General features: G+C 42.6%; 1 pseudogene; it reads left to right on the top strand.

Annotated features, from left to right (window-relative positions):
* Positions 1-1,582: 1,582 nt before the first annotated feature.
* Positions 1,583-2,479, top strand: LOC130477805 (dnaJ homolog subfamily C member 17-like; annotated as a pseudogene).
* The last annotated feature ends 19,585 nt before the right edge of the window (positions 2,480-22,064 follow it).

Here is a 22,064-nt window from a genome sequence, read left to right as displayed (position 1 = left end):
ACGTGCAAGGAGATGTTTCGCGGAGAGTGAATAGAACACCCCACCCTGACCGGGAAAGGCTTTCCTTTAAACCAAACGGTTGTATTGGCAAACCCGATGCCTAGAGTTCCCCTCTCCTAATTAAGAACACTAGAGGAGAGTGTTACGGATACCCTGGACCACCCAAAAAAACCAAACCAGTGGGTTTTAGATCAAATCAAGCCTGAACTGACCCTAGAAGCTAAAATGACTAAACTGAGGCTGTCCTTACGAGAAGACAAGAGTAACTGGAAAAGACAATTCACAGTGGGTAGCCGTGTTAGTCTGTCTGCAGTGGTAGAAAAGGGCAAGAGTCCAGTAGCACCTTAAAGACTAACAAAAATATTTTCTGGTAGGGTATGAGCTTTCGTGAGCCACAGCTCCCTTCTTCAGATACAGCTAGAATGTGAATCCATCTGTCTTTAAGTAGAGGAGAGTGAATTCATACTGTTAAATGTTAACAGTATGTAAATGTGAATAGCAGGCGTGATGGGATTAGGTATGGTATGCAAAAGAGTCTGTGATGTCCAGGGGAGAGATGGGTGTGGAGAAATCAGCATTGGTAATGAGCCATGAATGCAAGGTCTTTATTCAGCCCAGGTAAAGGGGCTACTGGACTCTTGCCCTTTTCTACTACTGGAAAAGACAGTCATGCTAGGAAAAGTTGAGGGCAGCAGGAAAAAGAGGAAGACCCAACAAGAGATGGATGGACTCTATAAAGGAAGCCACGGCCCTCAATTTCCAAGATCTGGGCAAGGCTGTTCAGGATAGGACACTTTGGAGGACATAGGGTTGCCATGAGTCGGAAATGACTTGACGGCACTGAACGCACACACACAATTTAGAACGTCCAGCCCATCGGCCTGCGTCATCCGCATAACAAGAGAACGATCAATCACCTGAGGTCAGAGGTGAGGGCGGGCGTGCGTTCGCCAGCCAAGCAGAGCAGAGCGGGAGTTTCTCGCGTGCCGCGGCACAGGTGCGGTGGACGAGCCGGGAGGGCGGCTGCGAGCAGAGCGGGGCTTTTCGGGCGGCCTGGCGCCTCGGCTGCAGACGGGGCGGGCATGTGTGGGTGACTCAAAAAGAGCACAGCCGTGTTTTTCGGGCGGTGGAGGAGTTGTGGAACGGTCTGGGGAAAACCTTTGCGGAAAGACACAAAAGGGGGCATTACTGGGCAATGGCGGAGGAAGCCCTGAGGTGCTCAGCCGGAAGTACTTGGAGAGGGTCTACTGACAGTGGTGCCCGGCCTGGAGCAAAGAGAGCCAGCGTGGTGTAGTGGTTAAGAGCAGCGGTTTGGGGCGGTGGAGTCTGATCTGGAGAACTGGGTTTGATTCCCCACTCCTCCACATGAGGGGCAGAGGCTAATCTGGTGAACTGGGTTGGTTTCCCCGCAAGCCAGCTGGGTGACCTTGGGCCAGTAGCGCGCTCTCAGCCTCACCAACCTCACAGGGTTGTCTGATGTGGGAAAGGGAAGGTGATAGTAAGCTGGTTTAATTATGCCTTAAGAGGCATATAAAAACTCTTCTTCTTCAGCTTGAGAAGAAGAAATAGACCATGAGAAGATATGGCGGTGGAGAAAAAGCTGCTCCGGCTGGATTTGTACGAGCTGGTGGGAGTTGGTGAGAAGGCGGTGGAGAAAGAGATTAAGAAAGCCTACAGACAAAAGGTATTGTCTTGCCACCCAGATAAAAATCCAGATAACCCCAAAGCAGCCGAGCTCTTTCATCAGTTGTCTCAGGCATTGGCAGTTCTAACAGATGCAGCAGCAATGGCAGCATATGATAAAGTGAGAAAAGCCAAGAAACAGGCAGCAGAAAGGACTCAAAAACTTGATGAAAGGAGGGGGAAAGTCAAGCTTGACCTTGAAGCCCGGGAAAGATAAGCCCAGGCCAAGGTTAGCAAGGAGGAGAAGATCCGGATAACCAGGACATTAGAAGAAGAGATCCTACGACTACGTGAAGAGGGATCCCGCCAACTAGAGGAGCAGCGAAAGCTCATCCAGGAGCAAATTCGACTTGAGAGAGAGCAGAGAGTATGAGACAAAAGGGGGCTATTCAAAAGAAGTTCTCCTGCAAATTTTACAAAAGCATGGTGAGGTTCTGAATCTAGTGATCTCAAGCAAGAGGACTGGAAGTGCAGTTGTTGAATTTGTCACGGTGAAAGCTGCTGAGATGGCAGTAAAGAACGAAGTTGGCCTGATAAACAATCCTCTAAAGATCTCCTGGCTAGAGGGCCAGCCACAGAACACCACAGTATATTCTGATGGCACCATCCAGCCACAAATAACGCAGGGTTCTGTGGTTTCTGAACGTGACTATGAAAGTCTTGTGATGATGCGGATGCGCCAAGCTGCTAAGAGGAAGAAACTGATTGAGCAGATGAAACAAGATGAGGAGTCTTGCACATAGTATAAGGAAGAACAGAATTCTCTTACACTTTCACATACTGCTTAAATTAAGTCAATAAACACATTTTTTTTAAAAAAACTGTTGTTTTTCTGAGTAAATAAACTGATAAAGGGTATATTTCTAGTGGAGGATTCAAAAATCTTCATATATGGCTTTAAAATTGGTTGGAGCTTACTAGTTGGTTCCACTGGTTTCACATGTTCTTGGGTGGAAGGAGTCTTCCACCAACTCAAGTTTATGCCAGTGGAAGAGCCTCTTGCCAGACTGATAGGATCCAACCCTCTGTAGCAACAGCTGGTGGTCCCCTGGGCCAAATCTTTTGCCCAGTTCTTTGCCAACCATGTTCCTTCTCCCAGTGAAAAAATGTGAACCAGTTTATACATAATTCTGGTCATCTGGAATCTGCAAGAGATTGCTTTGGCAGTTACAGCTTATAGAATAGCTTCCTACAGTCATTTTGAAGTTCCCCCCCCCCCCCATGTAAACGCCTTGCATGTAAAGGTCCTAGGCTTCAATTTCTGACCTCTTGTGATAAAGAGAATTTCAAGCAGTATTCATGAAAGGACTTCTTTAAATAAAGAAGGCTTCATGGGGGGGAAAAACCTCACTCAGGAACAAGAGTGGGTTTTAGATTGGGTTGGGGGACAACAACCACATACAGTTTGTGCAAGAAATAATCAGGAGAATTGACCCCAATAAGGACGATACTTAGCAAATTAAGTTCTTGGTTGGATGGTCTGCTCATATAGTTCATGGTAATCAACAAGAGTTTCATTGCGAATAAAGTGCTTAATATTCCTTCCTTTCCCTAGATTTAACAGCCATTGGCTATTCATCTACCATTTCACACTTTTTAAAAGGGGGAAATGACGTTTAATTTTTCCTTGACAATATAAAGAGAAAAATTGCCACATCTCTCACACAATTGACTGATCTACTTGCTTAATATTAAGATCTTTTGCCCATGCAGCTATAGGTCAGCTGTTTGGGGGTATTTGGCTGCCGAATGTAGATGGAATATGATCAACATTTCATATGTTAAGGCAGAGAATAACTTTTAGGGTGATACACTCCTCAATTCTTAACCCATCCTAGCATTAGACACCCTATTATTTTGAACCAGGTAATTACAAACTGTGGTGACATCACTGATATTAACAATTCTAAAATATTCCAGTAGTACTGTCCTATAATACAGGAAGGGGTGCGAGTGAGGTAAATGACACTGGCTTTGTCTATGGCCATCCGGTGAATGTACAGCTGAGCTGAAATTTGGACCAGGGACTTCCACCTGCTGTTCTTTCCCACTACAGCCACTCCTCAACATGAGAGTCTCCTTACAAAGAAGACTTAATTAAAGGGATGCTTGCGTTTCTAGCAAGGGCATTTCCAGATGGCTGAGGGGGAGAAATGAATACAATCCATATTCATATCTGCAGAGTGTTAATGTCATCTTGCGCTCATTCATCTGTTACCCTCTGAGATCTCTTCCTGTTTGCTTCCTTTTCCTTCCAAAAGTACATCTTGGTAAGAACGAAAGAAACTATCCTTTAGTAAATTTACATCTTCTGCAAACTGGCATTTGCCTTCTGATTAGTGATAACAAGGAGGCATTCTGAATGCCGTATTCTGTATCTACAGTTGTTATAATGTCATATTGCGCTCGTTCATCTGTTATCCTTTCAGATCCTTTCCTGTTGCCTTCTTACCCATTCCAAAGGAGATGGTTTACAGTTTATTATGAGATCAGAATATTATCTAGAGATAACCGCAGTCACAATGATAATGTGTTTAAACTGGGAGACGATAGGTTGGGAGCAGTTTGTTAATGGCCTTGAAGAAAGACATGCAGAAGATTTTAGAATGTCTGAATTCTTGCATCAGGCATGTCCAGATTTCACCTGCAGCCAAATGTTTTGATCTCATTTTATATGTTGTAGCAGCAGAGAGACCTTTTGAGACCTTCTTGCAATGCACTTCTATGCACTGCCGGTATATTTAACTCTGTTCATCTACAGTCAAACGCTGACGGGTGTTCTTATGTAACATTTCCCACCTGACAAAACACTGCGCAATGTATTAACTGGTGTTTGTAACAAGCACTGGCCCCTCATGTATTGTCCCCCCTCCCCAGTTGTTTCTGCTTCTTTCTTTTCATATAGGGCGTCTGAGGTCAAATTGATGCTGGTCCAAATTGCACCTAAAATCTATCTCATCCTCATAGCTGCCAAGGTGCTTGTAATCTTTCAACTCCTGGTTTATTGCTTTGATCCTGACATGTGTTCCCCATCTAGTTTTTCAAATTTTGGCAGATTTGTTACAATTTTAAATGCTTTATTGTGGAGAGTAGAAATTCTGTCCAAATATGTTAAATGTGTATGAGATGAAAATATTTCATTTTGGTGTGGTATCTTAATTTTATTACTTTGTTATCTACTTTTGTTAACAGCAACTTTGCTATTCAGTTTATTTCCTCAGCAGTATTCAATGTGCATTCCTTGTCTTCTCCCAGGTTAGGAGTTCCTTATGGGTTTATAAATTTACAAAAAAATATGAGATTAAATGAGCAGGCTAGGCAACCAAGAAATCAGAAGGAGATTGAAACTGGGAAGGGCAGCCATGAACGAGCTAGAAAAAGTTTCTTAAGTGTAAGGATGTGTCACTGGCAACCAAAATCAAGTTAATTCATGCCATAGTATTTCCTATTACTATGTATGGGTGTGAAAGTTGGACAATGAAGAAAGGAAGAAAGTAGATTCCTTTTAAATGTGGTGTTGGGGGAGAGTTTTATGGGTACCATGGACCTACAAATGGGGTATTGGAGGAAAGTTTTTCCATGGACAAATCATTGGGCTCTAGATCAAATCAAGCCTGAACTGCCCCTAGAAGCTAAAATGACTAAACTGACGCTATCATACTTTGGTCACATTATGAGAAGACAGGGTCACTGCAAAAGACAATAATGCTAGGAAAAGTTGAAGGCAGCAGGAAAAGAGGGAGACCAAACATGAGAACGATTGACTCTATAAAGGAAGCCACGGCCCTCAGTTTGCAAGACCTGAGCAAGGCTGTTAATGATAGGGCGTTTTAGAGGTCATTGGTTTAACACAACACACTCAGGTTGAGCTAAGATCCCTCTTGCCCTGGCACCTCCCAAATGAGGTCACAAGATGCCAAGCGTTGGTTGAACTCATTTATTTATTTAACTATATTGTAAATGGCTGATCTAAGCCACTACTTATTTTGATAAGCTGAAATTTTTGAGGGTGGGCCAACAACACTTTGACTGACAGATCTCAGTGAAGACGCTCACTCTCTCTCCACCCCAGCGAGAAGGCTGAACATGAGAGGGAGCAGCAGGGCAAAACAGCCAGCTGCCCCCATCTGATTGGCTTTTCTTTTTCTCCACAGCCAATGGAGCCTCACACTTCTTTTGCGGCAAGCTGGGGGCCAGGGCAAATCAATCCACAGCATAATTTGCTTCTCCAACCTTTCCAAAGTGGCGTGTATATTTTTATTCTCTGTCAAGGATACAGGTTCAGAACTTGCTCTTCATACAATAAATAAATGACAACAATCCAAGGAGAAATGACGATGGGCCTGGGTGGAGAACAGCACTTCTATGCCAGCGGGGTGTAGTGGTTAAGAGCGGTGGTTTGGAGCGGTGGACTCTGATCTGGAGGACCGGGTTTGATTCCCCCACTCCTCCACATGAGCGGCGGAGGCTAATCTGGTGAACTGGATTTGCTTCCCCACTCCTACACATGAAGCCAGCTGGGGGACCTTGGGCTAGTCACACTCTCGCAGCACCACTTAACCTCACAAGGGTTGTGGGGAGGGGAAAGGAAGGTGATAGTAAGACGGTTTGATTCTTCTTTAAATGGTAGAGAAAGTCGGCATATAAAAACCAACTCCTCCTCCTCCTCGAGGAAATCTGAGTGTACACCATCCTGTACGTGCAATCAGAGGCTGAGGCCAAAGTTCTGTTACTCATCGCTCTCAAGGCCAAATTACCAAACGAATTGTCAAAAGACGCAAAGGGCTTCTTTTCTATTAAGACAGGACTTTTTTCTTTTAACCAGCCAGAGTTAGTGTATTTGTTGTGAAGCGGTTTTAAGACTCCTTTTTCAAGGGCATGAGGCAACCCAGCCAAACATCTTCTCGCTCTCCTTAGCTGTATTGACTAACTGGGGGAAATGGCTGAATGAAAGAGTAAATGTAAAATGTTTCTAGAATATTTTATATGCATGTTTAAAGTAGCTTTCAAAGCATTTCATTTATGTTACGCTGTTCCATTGTCAAAGCAAACTTTAATGTATTTCAGTATTTGAACACAAAAAATTGTGATTGCCTTCCTTTCAGGCATCCATTGTGCCCATGGAATGGGCGTTGGTGGATTTTAGAGACAATTTTAGAATTGGAGTTTTAAAATGTCTAATTTATTTATGATATATTGTATGATCTGTAATGTGTTTTTATGATGTGACCCGCTGGCTGTGAGCCTGGCTGTGGCCAGGATAGAGTGAGACATAAATAAACACTTTAAAAGAGCTATTTCAACTTGACTTGCCCTAAATAGAGTAAAAAAAGTGACAATGACTACAGATATCTGAAATCAGAAGGTGCAGTCTCACAAAACACGATCAAAGACGAGAGCTCTGAAGATAAAAAGAAAACTGGGGAAATTAGATTTTTAAAAATGGGAAACAAGGAGAAAAGGAAGTAGGAATCATAACATGAGTTCTGAGTCTCATGTACGTGATCATGAAAATGGGTGGTGTCTGTTTGTAGATGTTACTTCAAATAAAGTCCAGTCCTGCTTATTTACACAGGCAAAGAATCCCAGAAGAGGATTTCAACCTTGCCTATTTGAGCATTATCTCAAATCCTTTTGTACTGGCTTTGAATATATTAAAATCCACCCAACTTCAATTGCCTCAAGTTTCAACTGTGGTATTGCTTGGAGACAGTCTGCAGTGTGTGTGTGTGTGTGTGTGTGTATAAAGTGCCGTCAAGTCGCAGCCGACTTATGGCGACCCCTTTTGGGGTTTTCATGGCAAGAGACTAACAGAGGTGGTTTGCCAGTGCCTTTCTCTGCACAGCAACCCTGGTATTCCTTGGTGGTCTCCCATCCAAATACTAACCAGGGCTGACCCTGCTTAGCTTCTGAGATCTGAGATCAGGCTAGCCTGGGCCATCCAGGTCAGGTCATCAGTGTGTAGGTGAGCGATAAAAAGCCTCTAACTATCCAGGGCCTTCTTCCCTGACTTTAGTTGACTTCAGCCTCCTCTGTCTCTCTATGGAGGTGAGCGAGGCTTTCCCACAGAAACTGTTCTCATGTTGAACCATAAAGGTCCTCTTGTGCAGTGCCGTTGGATCCTGTGGTAAATCTCCACAACAAAGAGGAACTTCCTCATCTCTTCCACCAGCTGCAGCCCCAAATGCCTCTGAAATGCTGCTCCTGTGGAGCCAGCCCCCACCCCCCGGAATCTGAGGGGGGGAATCTGGGGCTTGAAGTGGGTGTAGAAATTGGTGAAAATCTGCCCCCCTCTATTTAACAGGAATTTCCCGCAGAATCCAACACATGAGCTGCAACTCCCAGATGGGCAACATAGACCCACCTGCTGGGACTTGAGCCCCTAAAAACAGCCATTTTTTGCAGCTTTTTGGGGAAGGGGCTTATGTTAGTGCACATGTGTAGACAGCACGATCCCCATGCCTTCTTCCTCCCCTTCTGCACATGCTGAAAGAAGCTGCAGGACGGTGAACTGAGGTCATTTGCGGGAGAGGTTCTGCCAGGATTCCCTGGTCCTACGTTGGTTCTTTGGGCTTGTAGGTTGTGTCTGCTTTGAGAGGCTTTTGGCCAAGGATTGTTTTGCTTGCTCTTGTGTCTCTGCCTATTCTTTGCCCCGGAGAAAGCATGGAATCCCCATTGTCCAGCAAGCAGTGGAGGATGGCTGGGGATACCTTATTCAGGGGCCCATAGAACCGGACCTTTTGATCCACTTGAAATTTGGGGTTATTTAAAGGTCAGGCACCAGCAGCTCCACTGCAATTTTGGTCTTATTTGGTAAAAAAAATAGCCTCTCCAGACCCTCTGTAAAGATTTCCTACAGGGAATAATTAAGCCAAATAATATCAGCTTCCCCATCCCCACCCCCGGATCTGAATACCAAACTGAACCTGGGAAACCTGGAATACTGGTATTTTGTGGCTCCCTGATATCTGGATTAAAAATTATATATATATAAAATTTTTATATATGTAAAATTTTAAAATATATATATATTTTTATATATATAGGGTTTTCAAGGCAAGAGATGCTTGGAAGTGGTTTTGCCATTGCCTGCCTCCTTGTGGGCTGAGAGGGTTCTGAGAGCCCAAGGTCACTGTAGTATGAAGATAGGCCTACCTATGATTTTATTTCCCTTTCATCCAAATTGGAAAGGTTCTTTCTGGAGTTCTTCACAGTCTGCTTTGACATTCGTCATACTGAATAATTCAGTGTCATCTGCAGACTTGGCTAACCCCCTGCTCATCCCTCTCTGTTTGGAAATCCAGGTATGTAATGTCTACTGGATCACCTCCATCTATTCAGTGATACTGTCAAAGAATTCTAAAAGGCTGGTGGGACAAGACAACCCTTTGTTGAAGCCAAGCTGATTTGTCCTCAGCAAGGCTTGTTCTTCTATGCCTTTAACACTTCTCACTTGAACAATGTTTCCAGTCACTTCCTGGAATTGAAAATTGGTTGACTGCCATGGGAAAGCATCAAGGGGAAGGGTTTAAGCCTTCTGCACTACTGGCAGTGACTTGAAGGTACCTCCCCATGGCTGCTTTTACAAAATCAAAGGATATTTAATCATGGTGCTCCCACTATTTTATTTCATTGGCCTTTAACTTTAAGGGAATGTTTCCTAACAGCCCAGAACTCATTCCACACAGCATACATCCATGACTGTTCCATGACAGCATACATATGCACTGTGCAAAACACTGAATAACCACTACCCCACATACCTGGCTTTCTGTCTTCTTATCTTTCAGTTACTTTATGATACTTTTTGTAATATGTATCCATTTGGTAAGGCTAAGTATGATACCTGGTTGCTATTTTAACTGACTGGAATGAGGCTGAAGAGAGGTAGAGTAGCATCAGACCGTATCCTTACTCCCCTGGTTTCCCTCTCCCAAGAGTCATACTCTTTTTAACACATTCTGTCATTGTGCCTCTCATGCTTAATCATTAGGGTTCTCTCATTTTACTGTAGCACAATGTGAAAAGAAGGACTGCTTTTCAATAAGGTCATTTCTCTGTCTAACCTCCTATTATCCCTAACTCATCTGTTCGTTATGACACTTGAAAGCATCTTCATAATACTTCGTGTTCTTGTGAACATATGCTAGCATGATATCCACTCCTTCTTGAATGACTGGCAGTTGGTCAAACACAGCTGTTCATTTGGAACATTCTTCATGTTCCTCCTCAAGGCCAACTTGTTCTTCCTAGTCATCTTCCTTGAACTGGAGTGGGGGGTAGGGAATATAGATAACAGAGATCCCAAGTGTAATTGTGTACAAGCTTAACACCTGGAAAGGTGGTCATCTGTAGCCTGTGACAATGCGATAAACTCATTGTTATTCTCCTCCCTTCCATCCTGTAGCACAGAAGTCCAGAAATGGTATAATTTGCACAAGCAGCAGGAAGGTGGTACAACAATTCCTGGACCATACTACTTCGGAATGAAGAAGTGGGGTTGAATGCTTCAAAAACAAAAAAAATCCTGCATTTTCAAAACTAACAGAGACGTTTCGCTAGAAAAACTCTATTTCCTGATATCTACTTTACTATATGGAGAAGCATTTAGTCACACAATCTCCAATCTGCTATTTGAAATGCCATTTATTTACTTTAAAATGTGTACCTTCCCCTTTCAATAGCTCAGGGCAGTTTCCCCCCCAACCCCCCCCCCCAAACAAATTTACATTCAAATAATTAAGTTTAAAAAACCTTCTAGTATGGTCAAAGAGAGACAGTGTGTTACAATGTTGGACATGCAAAATTTAAGTCCACCCTGTCTGCATTGGTTATACATGGGAACCATTTGACACCTAGCTATATAATAGTGATTATTTTCCTCCGACCTTCTAGTGGATTTCAGACATACAGGTGCAGTCCATAATAATAAAAACACAGTTGTATTTCCACATGAAGATTGAATGAACCTATAGCATCAGAGTCTCCTGTGAACTGGGAAGGAGTTCAATCTGGTACTAAAAAATTCCCAAATAGCCATACCAATCCTAAACTAAGCATTTTGTTTTTACATTACCAGTGTCCTGTTACTTAAAACTTGGCAAAAAATAAAAAAGCAACCAATTTTTACCTTATCTGAGATATTGCTAGATGTTCAAGCAATACTGCTGATGGTAAAAAAGGGACCAGGTATCCAGTAATTTTCCTAGCATGATTCTTAGGTGTGATCAGTTTATGAAAATATGAGCCAACACTGCCACATCTTTTCTATAAATATTTATTTATTTTGAATATTTTTAACCCCCTGCCCATGCAAACACCCACAGTTAACATTGTAAACTCAGTACAGAATAACATAGAATCATCTAAAACTCACACAGGAATGAACCTCAATAAGTGTTGTCCCGATATCAATCTTAAAAGGCATTTTTTTTAAAGTCTAGAAGGCTTGCAAGGATGATACCATATTTGGAGCATTGTTGACTGATAACGATACATTCTTTCTAGTAGTAAATACAACTGAGTGAATGCTTTTAATGAATTTTCCTTTACATTTATGGATTAAGGTTGTAAGGGTCACATGAGCTTATATTCTGTATGCACCCCGTCTCCCTTTTTTCCACTTAATCTGGATCCCTGACCCAGACATTCGATCCCAAATTTTATGTAAAAGTGAAGTGAAAAACTTGAAATTGTGAGTTTGTTGGGGCAAATTTTTTAGCCCAGTTAAAGTTCTCTGCATCTGATTTCTTATTTCAGGGTCAAGATGTAATAATTGAAGATACTCTGGAATCTGAGAGTTTGCAATTTTTTTCATCAAGATCTCGCCAAACCACTAATGTTACAAATTCTCAAAAAATTAGTATCTTTCAAAATGGTGAAAGAGCTTACTTCTAAGCTAGGAAGGAAAAAAAACACACCCTTTTGTGCCAGGAAAGGAGAGATGAGAGATAATCCAGGAAGGAGGATTTTGTGCCACTGAGCCAGCGGCGGACTCTAATCTGATGAACCAGGTTTGTTTCCCCACTCCTACACCTGCTGGGTGACCTTGGGCTAGTCACAGTTCTCTCTGAACTCACTCAGCCCCACCTACCTCAGAAGGTGCCTGTTGTGGGGAGAGGAAGGGAAGGCGACTGTAAGCCGGTTTGAGACTCCTTAAAGGCAGAGAAAATCGGAGTTTAAAAACCAACTATTCTTCTTCTTCAAGGTATCAAAATAGAAGTTAAATATGGATTATATAAAGTTACATGCTTTTGTTTTGAAACTAAGGGGGGAAACAAAACAGCCCTTTATATAATACAAATGAATGAGAAAATAAAAAGAACTAATGAATTCATTTCCATTCATTTTCTGGTGCATGCATGGCTGTCTGTTTTAGAGGGCTCCAGCAGAAAGGAAGATACGAATTTGACATGGAATCATTCCAGTTATCACAGTAACATTGTCCTTCAGACAAAAGAGATTTTTCTTAACAGGTTTTCCTTTCCTCAATGGCTTGGATTTTCTTTCCTCCCCCTTCCTATGACAGCCCAAAATGCCCCCCCAAATATTGGTTTCAAGTGTAAGGTCACAGATTCAATCTCCAGCAACTCCAGTTAAAAGGTTCAGGTAGTGGGTGACGTGAAAGACCTCTTCCTGAGACCCGGAGATCTACTGCCAGTCAGAATGGACAATACCAACCTTGACAGATCAACAATCAGATTCAGTATCAGGCAGCTGCATATCTTCATATGCTTTGAAATACTGACATCTGGGAATGCCAAATGTATGCTTCTCCCTGATCTGCAATATGAGAATTTAATTGTTTGTAAACCTGATATGCTTTCTACTGTCAGTCTGAAAGCTGGCAGGTAGGGCTCCTTAGGTGGGTTGTACAAACCCGGAGTGGACAGAAAATGAAGATGCAGCAGCTGATAACAAGTTTTCCCTGCAGTTACTGAGTCCTTTAATACTTTTCTCCTATTTCTTCGAAATCTGGCAAGTGGAATCCAGTGGATGAGGGATACAAACCCTGGAAATGTCATCCAGCTTGGATGGAAAACAAAGCTATTACAGCCAAAATTATGTTTCCTGTTGAAACGGGTGGGAACCAAAAATAAAAACAAATAAATGCAGTAATGAATGAAATAAATGGAATGAAATTGTGGAAATAAAAAAACAAAAGGAAAAGGAAAATGAAAAATGTCTACCCCCAGCTATATATCAGCAATAAGTCAACACATTATAATTTATTTTTATTTAAAAATGTGTATAACCTGCCTTTATTTTTATTTTAGAATGTGTGTAACCTTGTCTTTCTCCCACAAAGAAGGACCCAAGGCAGCTTACAGCAAAAGTCACACTAAACTAGGGTTGCCAACTCTGGGTGGGGAAAATCCTGGACTTTTGGGTGGGTAGAACCTGGGGAGGGTGGGGTTTGGGAAGGAATAGGACCTCCGAGGTGTATAATGCTATAGATTCCACCCTCCAAAGCAGCCATTCTCTGCAGAGGAGTTTATCTATGTCATCTGGAGATCAGTGGTAATTCTGAGAGATCTCCAGTCCCCACCTGGAAGTTGGCAACCCTTAACAGACATGGCAGGACAATGAAGCATCACTCAAAATCCCTCACACAACATTCCTCCCATGGGGTGAGTCACAGTCCTTTCTCCCAGGCCTGAGATTTTATCAGCGCCTTGAAGATGATATGGGAGGGCAGACTTGAGTAACTAGCCTGCCTCAGCTCAGGGATCGCTCTCCCTAGTAGCAGCCACAACAGACTCCAAAGCAAAGGTCCTTACAGTGCCTCAACCGTGTGTTTTTTATAAAGCTTGGCAGGGAATGCTCCGCTGCCAAGGGTTTATTATTATTTTTTAGTCTCATTATCATAACATTGACCTTTACAGCCCATACTCTCTGTTTGTGCACAATAATACATATTTAAACAAAAAGGGATCTGATTACTTAGCTTGCAAAAACGATTAACGATTTCAATAGTGTCTGGGTTTTAAGAGGTTTCTGAAGTAATATAATAAAGATGTTAAATTTCTTTTCTAGTAGGGGATGTTATGTTAATACATTTTACTTGAAGAACGTATTTCACTGTATGCCCCCCTATCCCAAAGGCATCCCACAATGGCTTCTATTTTGGAAAAGGTCTTGTAGTTTGCCATTAAGATTGCCAATATATGAAATAAATTAACTCATTTGTTTTCTATTACGGTCCTTTACTATCTGATTCTCTACGTAAAATAGAGCAGGGGTCCCCAGCTATTTTGAGCCCGTGGGTATCTTTGGAATTCTGACACAAGGTGATGGGCACAACCACAAAACGGCCACAGTAGGAGGTACAGCCAACCCCAAAATTCTTGCCCCGAGAGGCAGACCCACAAACAGAGAAAGCTCAAGTTCAGGGGACAAGAGGAGTAATTTTTAAAAATACACTGGAAAAGAGGAGTGAGAGAGACACAGAGAGAATAAAACCAACAGTGTACTGCTGGCTCTCACTGAAACCTTCATGGCAGAGAGCGGGCTTCGTCCCAGATCTCCCAGAATCTAGCTGAATACCTTTACACATTCTGGTATATCATTCCCCCCTTCAAGTCACAGCTGACTTATTTATGGTGACCCTGTAGGGTTTCAAGGAAAGAGACATTCAGAGGTGGTTTGCTATTGCCTGCCTCTACATCACCCTGGTATTCCTTGGAAGTAGGGTTGCCAGGCCCCTCTTCTCCATCAGCAGGAGGTTTTTGTGGCAGAGCTTGAGGAGGGAGGAGTTTAGGGAGGGGAGGGACTTCAATGCCATAGAGTCCAATTGGCAAAGCGGCCATTTTCTCCAGGGGAACTGCTCTTCATCAGCTGGAGATCAGTTGTAATAGCAGAAGATCTCCAGCTAGTGCCTGGAGGTTGGCAACACTACTTGGAGGTCCTCCATCCAAGTACTAGCCAGGGTCAGGTCTGAGAGTGTGCAACTGGCCCAAGATCACCCAGCAAGATTCCATGGCGCGAGTGGGTATTCAAACCTGGGTTTCCCAGGTCCTAGTCCCACACCTTAACCACGACACCACGCTGCCTTGACCTGGATGGCCCAGGCTAGCCTGATCTCATTAGATCTGAGAAACTCAGGGTTGGTCCTGGTTAGTACTTAAATGGGAGACCACCAAGGAATACCAGGGTCACTATGTAGAAGAAGGCAATGTGTATCACAAATCAGTGTGCAAGTTTTTGAGTTCTACAGAACTATTCATCAGGCTGGTTGTTCAAGTAAAAAAACAAAGACATGGGAAAGAGAAAATAGGTTATTTACAGGTATGGTTATTTTCAAGGTCGAAGTCAGTCTTAAAATGGAAAACATGATGTTCTGCAGACTAAACAGATTCATTTAGATGGTGCTGGATACAAAAGAAGTTTTTAAGTCTGTACCAAGTTGCTGGGTCAAAGGAGAAAGGGGAAACTGAGTTCTTCTTTTGTGAATTTGAAAGGCAGAAGTTAGTCAAATGTCCTTCCAGCACTAAATGAGGCGATGTCTAGTTCTACCTCCATCCAAATGTATATTCATAAGTTCTGAGCTATATGCGATGTGTGTGTGTGTAACGGAAATGGTTTACTATTAACATTAAAAAGTATGAATCACCATGATCAGATACACTGAAGTCTCTTTTTGATATTCATCTTCAAATTAATACACAGTTTCTCAAACTGGGGATGTAGATGGGCAGACCCCCAAAAGCAGGAGCTGGCTGGGTGGTTAATTTTTTATTTGATGGTAATAATTCTGTAAATATTCAAGGCCCAATATTTCCCAAAAAGTGAATTGTAGAAGAAGAAGGACAGGAAGGAGAGCGAGGAGAAGGAGAAGAGTTGCTTTTTATATGCCGATTTTCTCTACCTTTTTAAAAAGAGACTCAAACTGGCTTACAATCTCCTTCCCTTCCCCTCCCCACAACAGACACCTTGTGAGGCAGGTGAGGCTGAGAGAGTTCAGAGAGAACTGCGACTAGCCCAAGATCACCCAGTTGACTTCATGTGGAGGAGTGAGGAATCAAACCTGGTTCTCAAGATTAGAGTCCATTGCTCTTAACCACTACACTATGCTGGCTCTCTGTACGAGAAGACTGCAGAAGAAGAAACATAGGATGGAGTCATGTGAAGGCATCTGATTGTGGATAAAAATAATGGCTGGAACTTGTATTTGCAATGGATTTGAGACATGGGGTAGAAGATTGTGGTCCATACAGGAAACACAATTCCATGAGGCTTGGAAATTCTGTATGTATTGACCCCAGTTGTATCTGGCTGAGAAAAGTTGTGGCAGCTACTCAGTTTCAATTATTCCTTTCCAAAAGGATAAACTTTGGCAGATATTCCTCTTGTATTGTTTAGCCCTGTTTCTGCAGCTTAGCCCTTCACTTCTTATCTACTTCCTGCTGTCAATGTCTCCATTCTCTAAATCGCAAAGTTATCTTTAGCAACAACATATGTTAATCTGAACCTTCCCTTTGCAGGAATAATTTAAAGGCATGTCCAAAAAGGGCAGGTCTGGACCAGCTTTGTCCCACAGCTCACTTGACGTCCTGACTGGACTAGATCAGTTCTCTCAATTTCCAGATCTGTGTGCAGGAAAATGAAACATACATAAGTAGCTGTAAAATGGAGCATTATTCAAGTCCAGTTGCACCTTATTGACTGTCAAGATTTTTAGGCTATAAGCTTTCGAAAGTCAAAGCACTCTTTGTCGGATATGGTTGCCAACCTCCAGGTACTAGCTGGAGATCTCCCGCTATTACAACTGATCTCCAGCCAACAGAGATCAGTTCCCCTGGAGAAAATGGCCGCTTTGGCAATTGGACTCTACGGCATTGAAGTCCCTCCCCAAACCCCACCCTCCTCAGGCTCCACCCCAAAACCTCCCTCTGGTGGCAAAAAGGGATCTAGCAACCCTTTTGTCAGATAACTACTACTGGACATGAATCTAAGGGTGAAAACGCATGGTCGCTTTATCCTCCTTTAATTCCTGTTTCAGCCAGGATTGAACGCATGAGTTTCGCCTAATGTGCGTTCAATCCTAAAACAGGGATTAAAAGAGGATGAAGCGACCATGGGTTTTTGCCCTAACTCTTCTGCTGCAAACCATCATGGCTACTGTGTGAAAATAATGGAGCATTAGGTCAGATAGCCTGTGGATTGACTCATGTTTAGTTCTGCAGACAGAAAAGGACTGAAATGGGGTCCTTCCTAGCCTGATAATCTGCTGCAATTCTTCATCAGATGCAGGTAGCTGTCTAGGCGAGGCGGATTTTCAAGTAATAAACTGGATCCTTCCCAACCCATGGATCTCTGTATAAGTACACGGCCCAGTCTCCTCTGCAATGGGGTTCTTGCTTCGCGTAGCTCTGCTTTTGAGGAGGGCTGGTTTCAATCAGGTTAAGCACCCCAGGTTACTGCTAAATGGCCATTTTCCTCAAACTCTTTGAGTGCAGATTGCTGTAGGATAGTTTACTTTTCTTATCCCATGAAAAGCTGGGGAGGCAGAACACACACACACAGGGGGCCTAATTTCTTTCTTAAACGATAACTCCATATTTGTTATCTGAATAACTGTATGCTTCTTCTATGGATACTATAGGTTGGAACCAAACCACTTTTCCGCTTGAGCTTTTCTGATCCCTCTTCTCACTGTAGCAACCATCCCTCTTTTGTCCAAACAGGTCCCCGGATCTCTAACATAACGTTGCTGGTTGCTGAAGTATGATTCAAGGGACAACAGATTCACAGGCCAACATATTTTACAAGGCAAGTGCAGGAACACCTCCTTAAGCATGATAAGTTCTACTGCAGTTTGGCTTTCTAAGCATCTTCTCAACTGAACGTAGGAAATAACTTCCCAAAAACGTTTTCCTTTTGTTTGAGTGCAGCCATTGCCAGGGTCAGATATATGTAAACCAGTCCATTACAAAGCATTATGGCCAAAAAACAAATGAACAAATATGGTGGAAAAGTACAAGGCAGCCATCCATTCAGCTTTCATTGCACGGGCATTTTTCCAAGCGGAGAGATTTAGTGCCGTGTGTCTATTTTCTCTTAAATCCCTTTGACTGCATGTTATGAAATTCCGGATCTGCTTATGTTCAAGTTGCAGTCAAACCCTCTCCCACTGCCTGGGCTTATCAGCTGTGCTCGAATTCAAAAACAGCAACAGCTGAACGGAAGGCATCAGATTAAGGGAGAAAATGAGTTGGAAACACAGAGCAGAAACGAAGCAGCGGGATCCAAGAATAAGTGCCGTCGAGGATTCTGGGAAAGCTGAACTGTTAATGGCTGCTTGAAGACCATAAAAGGCTACAGTGAAGAGGAGAAGCTCTAGAACTGTACACAGCACATTAGGGATGCTGTATCACGGTCAACAAGTGAGCATGGCTCTCCTCCACTGGCACAACCTCCCATGGGCTGAGTCTTGGACCTCCCCGACTGGCTACAGTCAGCCTTCAGTAGCTGAGCAGGGGGCTGAGTGGTTGTGAGGGGTCTGTGGGGTAGGTGGTGGTATGTAGTGGTCCATGCTGAGTGGAAGGGGCTTTGGGGGTCAGAGGATGAGGGGAAAGGACAGCCAATCGTGTTGGAAGCCAGTGCGGTGTAGTGGTTAAGAGCGGTGGTTTGGAGCGGTGGACTCTGATCTGGAGAACCAGGTCTGATTCCCCACTCCTCCACAATAGCGGCGGACGCTAATCGGGTGAACTGATTTTGATTCCCCACTCTTCCACATGAAGCCAGCTGGGTGACCTTGGACTACTCACAGCTCTTAGAGCTCTCTCAGCCCTACCTACCTCACAGGTAGAGTTGCCATGTCCCTCTTCGCCACCGGTGGGAAGTTTTTTGGGGTGGAGCCTGGGGAGGGTGCGGTTTGGGGAGGTGAGGGTCTTCAATGCCATAGAATCCAGTTGCCAAAGTGGCCATTTTTTCCCAGGTGAACTGATTTCCATCGGCTGGAGATCAGTTGTAATAGCAGGAGATCTCCAGCTAACACCTGGAGGTTAGTAAACAGAGACAGCAGCATAAAATGCAGAAACACTATGATTTGTAACAGTAGTGGTATTATTGAAGCATATCCACTCAAAGTTACTTAAATACAAAAGATACTTTCAAAGTAGTATATACATTGATATACATGGGTCAATTTGAAAGCAAATTCACTTGTACATTGACAAATAAATCAAATACACTGATCATTGTGGTTCTTCCATTCAAGAGGTGTAGTTCTTTACAGAGGTCCAGGTTATCTCTCTGTTTCGGCTAAGAAGCCTTCCTCAGGGACCACTAAATACATAATTATGCCATATAATAAACAACAATAGAACAAAGCATCAGGGCATAAAACAGGTCAGATTTTGCTTATATACAATGTAGTATAAAACATATACTCACCCACTGGCAGTTCGTAACTTGCTTAGCGTTGGCCAAAGAGCCATGTCATCACTGATTTTTTTAAACAGTGTAGTCAATGAGTAATTGGAAACAGGTATCAACTGAGCCTAATTCTTAAAGGTACATACACATGTCAGAAAATTTACAAATAGCAAGACAAATCCAAAGCTATATTTAATCCATTAGGACATACAGTGTCAAAGAGGTGGATATACTTAGATTCCTGACGTCTCAACAATGATTCTATGTCAGTTTTGTCATGACCCTGTTGAACATACCGCCATAGCACAAAAAAAGACAAATCTTCATCTGAGTGATTTTTTTCTAAGAAGTGCTGAGTAAGGAGCGCTTCTAACACGCGATTCCTTATCCTGGATCGATGTTCACTAATACGATATTTGATCTGTCTAATCGTTTTGCCAATGTACCAGTATTGGAATGCGCATTTAATGGCATAAATAAGGTATTTCGAGTCACAATTATTAAAGCTATTGATTACAAAGTTGCGACCCGTCACTGGGTTGGTGATCTCACGGACTTACAGCTTTATTATGACCCACATCTAAAGTTCCCTTTGGGTAGGGTCGAAGTAACAGCTTGGACTGCAGTACTACCACTCTGCACCACGGGGCTCTTAAAAGGAAGATTACCCACCCCAAAAAAGGTTACATACAAAAAGTTTTTTATTACCATACATACCTGTAGCTTGTATGTGAATTTAAGATGACCTCTTATTTGTCTGGGCCATTTTCCTCAGGTAGAAACTTACTCTTCAATAAATAGGTTATCTATGCATGATGCATGAATGACTCTTTCCTAGGGTTGCCAAACTCTAGGTACTGTGCAAAAACAATCCACACAAGGCTCAGTTCTGTACATATATTCAAAAGGAGATAGTCAATACAAAACGTGGTGCAAGCAATATCTATAGGTGAGCGACAGTCAAACAAGAGAACATTATACAAAAATATCAAAAGACAAGTCAAAGAACAATATATACAACAAATCTATGTCTAATGTTTCTCTTTAAGTCTTAAAGACTTTCCAGTATAATTTCAGTCTTTGTAAGAGCTGGTCCCGAAAGTAGAAAGAATTCCTACAGATTTTACAAGAGTCCAAGTGGGAAATCAGACTTTTATATCCACTGGCTATGTGCTGCAGGTGTTTCAAATGGAGACCAAGCTGGCACTTATAGTAGAATGGAAATGTCTTCCAGGTAATAGACGCTTTCACCAATGATGGCTTCTTCAGCCTTGCTGTTTTCTTAATGCTACATAGTAGTCTGGTGGTTGAAGTTTGCCTGTGTAGTTTGCCAGAGCTAGCAACCCTAGTCTTTCCCCAATGTGTGTAATGGTATTCATAGCCAATCTCTGAAGCATGAGGGACGTGCAGATTGGACAGTTACTTTAGAAACAAACCTGACAGCATTCTAGAAAAGTCTGAACAAATTCCAAAACTCCATTTTAGACAATGGGACCCACCAGGGACACGATTACCATTTGCTTTGTTTGCCAGATCCTGTCCACGGCAGCTTTTCTTTATTCCTTTTCGCAGTAAATAAACCTCCAGTCAGATAAACAAACCGCCTCTGTCAGCAACCTTCACCCTCCTCAAATTAACAATAATACCAGGTCTTAAAATAGATGGGTAACAGTTCAAAGGGAAAGGGATTTCTGTGACAATCGCTCACGAGCCTTCAACCAGAGAAAGAGGCTATTAGCAACATCACAGTTTATCGTCTTGGACCGGAAGATATGCTGCTCGTAGCCTGAAATATATGTAGATATGTAAATATTTGTTCCTTGGTATTTCACTTAAGTAGTTGTTATTGTGATTAATAACCATATGACTTAATGCAAAACACAGCAGATGAAAAGTCTGTTAAAGACCCCTGTCTGAAAATAGAGAACACTCTTACTCTGAAGTAGGCAGAAAATATTATAACAGTTAAACCAGTGGTTCCCAAAGTGGGCATTACCACCCCCTGGGGGGGATTACCTAGGGGGGCACTAAGAGGCAAGAGGGCAGCAGGGGGGTGCTAGAGGTGGGCCCCTTCAATGGTGTTGTTCACTAATTTACAATAGATTAAGCTATGACACCATGCTGGCAAATTTGGTGGAAACTATCAGAATTTTTTTCCAGACTTTGAAGAGCTGGTACCACTGGATCAAGTTCATCAGTCTTGCTGAATAACTTTCAGCTAAAAAGTTTTAATTTTGTTTTGAATAGATGTGCAATTAATTGTTACAGTTTTGAAATGGTATTGTTATCTTCTTTAGTGAGTCATGCAAACCCCTATTTTGAACAATGCTTTTTATAGGATAGAGTAGGGGGCGCTGGGGTTGAGTTTGTGGAACCAAGGGGGGGGGGTGGCCCGAAAAGTTTGGGAACCAGTGAGTTAAACCACCCCAGAATAATAGGGTTAGATGTGACCAGTGGCTGTTATTCCCAGTCCCTCCCATGAGAGTTCAGATGCCTTCAATAGATCTTCTTGTGTAGTCCAAAGCAATCTCACCCTTGCGGGCACATTGTTCCCAGAAGTGCAATAAGCATGGATGGAATGCATGGCTCCCAGGTTCCTATATAGGTTGTGCTCCCTCTAGAGAGGTGGTAGGCAATTTCTTTTGTAATGTGCTCATTAAGATTCTGTTTTCTGTAATAGGAAGAAGCAAAAGAAGCAGAGAAGCAGCAGCAGCGGAAGAAGACGCAGCAGAAGTAGCAGCAGCAGCAGCAGAATCAAACCGGATTTAAAAATTAATGCTAGATAGTATAGATTAGAATGATGTATCTCTGCTCATAGGGTTGTGGATGAAAATCTTGTTCCAGGCATGGAGTACTAATTATGTATATGGAGTGCGTGTTATATGTTGTATGTGTTGTTTTATGCTGTTTGGAAAATAGAAATATAATTTTTAAAAAAGATAGAAGCCTTATGGTAGGTCAAACTATTGATCCATTGTCAGCGATTCTCTAGTGTTTTAGGA

This window comes from Euleptes europaea, chromosome 5, assembly GCF_029931775.1.
Source record: "Euleptes europaea isolate rEulEur1 chromosome 5, rEulEur1.hap1, whole genome shotgun sequence".
Lineage (NCBI taxonomy): Eukaryota > Metazoa > Chordata > Lepidosauria > Squamata > Sphaerodactylidae > Euleptes > Euleptes europaea.
The sequence above is the reverse complement of the archived record's forward strand: the minus strand, read 5'-3'. Positions and strand labels throughout refer to the sequence as shown.